This window comes from Pteropus vampyrus, unplaced genomic scaffold (genome assembly GCF_000151845.1).
Source record: "Pteropus vampyrus isolate Shadow unplaced genomic scaffold, Pvam_2.0 Scaffold292, whole genome shotgun sequence".
NCBI classification, from domain to species: Eukaryota; Metazoa; Chordata; class Mammalia; order Chiroptera; family Pteropodidae; genus Pteropus; species Pteropus vampyrus.
The window spans coordinates 14170-15796 of record NW_011889073.1 but is presented as its reverse complement, the minus strand read 5'-3'; positions in this window follow the sequence as shown (position 1 = coordinate 15796).

Genomic DNA, 1627 nt, shown 5'->3' with positions numbered 1-1627 from the left:
CCAGGTCAGTTGATGGGGCCTTCTCCCATTCTCCTGGTCTCCACTATCAAATAACGTAAATACAATATCCCAAATGCAAAACGTAAAAATAATATGGGAGCATAAGAAAGAAAAAGGCCTCGATCACCTACTAGCAGAATAATCTAACACTGAAAAATAAAGAATAAGCTATGATTAGCATTCTTCCCTTGAACATATTTCCAAGTGACTAAATCTCCCAAACGTTCAGTCAAGACAGTGAACTTGAATCAGAGACACCGAGAAGGCTTTCACACCCACACTTTCATGACGGAGGGAAAAAGAGGCATCTGGACTTCGAGTTAGCTGTGGTTGAGACCCGACATGAATGCAAATCGCATTTCCCAGATGCCTCCCTGCGCGGCCCCAGGCTCTGCTTTCCCGGGCACGATCCCACCTCGCAGCGGCGTCCGTGCCTGGAAGGTGCCCAGGAGCGTAAGACCCAGGTCCAGAAGGAGCCCTGCACGGGCACTCGGGCGTCCCTGTCAGCCTGCCCGGGGAGGCCCAGCGAGACCTCGGCCTCCCGTAGTCCCGGAATCTGGCGTCAGGCAGCCAGCTCCCGGTTTCACACGGACCCGCGTGTTACAGTGGCTGAACGCACAAATCAAATCCTTTTCAACTTTAAAATCTCAAGCCTCTGTGATTTTAAGGTCACTTTTCTGCAGAGCTGGGGCTACTGAGTTGGGGCCAGTGAGCATTCTCCAAGTGAGCATTGGCCCAAGGAAGCTCTCCTTTCTTCACCTCGCCCTGGTCCCCAGGTCCTGGCAGTTGAACGTGAGAGAAGAAAATGTGCACGTGCTGGCGAGCGGACCCCCGTGAGATTGACAGCTCGTTCTGCCGGGTGAGAACAGATTGGGGCCAACCCGGTCTTTCCTCAGTCCTCTTCAGAGGCAGATTCGGAGTTCACACCGCCTCACCTGGGCATTCTGGCCAGCTACTTAACCTCTTCAGGACTCAATTTCCTCCTCCACATTTTTTTTAAAGTTTAACTTACCACATAGGGTTGTTTGTAAAGAGTAAACAAGGGAATATACGTCCCTCTCCCAGCACAGTGCCTGGTACACAGTAAGCAAACAGTACATGGGGTTACTATGCACCAGGGGACCTCGCGGAAGCCGAGGATAGGATAATACTGGGAATTGTATGGCCCGAGGCCCCATCTGATACACGCGAAAACAGCGACCTAGGAAGATAAATGACTCTCCCCAGTTGGTACCACTGGTCGGTGCGGAAACAGACCAGAATCTGTGTCTGCCACGTCGGGCGTGCTCCACGTCCCTCCCAGCCTAAAGCCAGGTCTCTCTCCGCTGCTCTGTTTTCTTAATGGCCACACGACTGTCTTGAACGTTTACTTGGTGCTTTTCTTCATTAACGTAAAAACAGCCCCCCGCTGAGCGCTCGTGGAGCCGGAGTCCGTTTCCAGAGCGGCCTTTCCACTTCCCTCGCAGCTCATACTGTTTCCATTCGCTTGGCATAAAACATCTGTTCCTTTTCGTTCCTTTTTTTTTTTTTTCTTGCTCCAGCCCTTTAGATAGTCCACAGAGCCTCACCTAAAACTTATTTTTGACATCCACATGCTCTTAATGACTCATGGCAAAGAGCTTTTCTC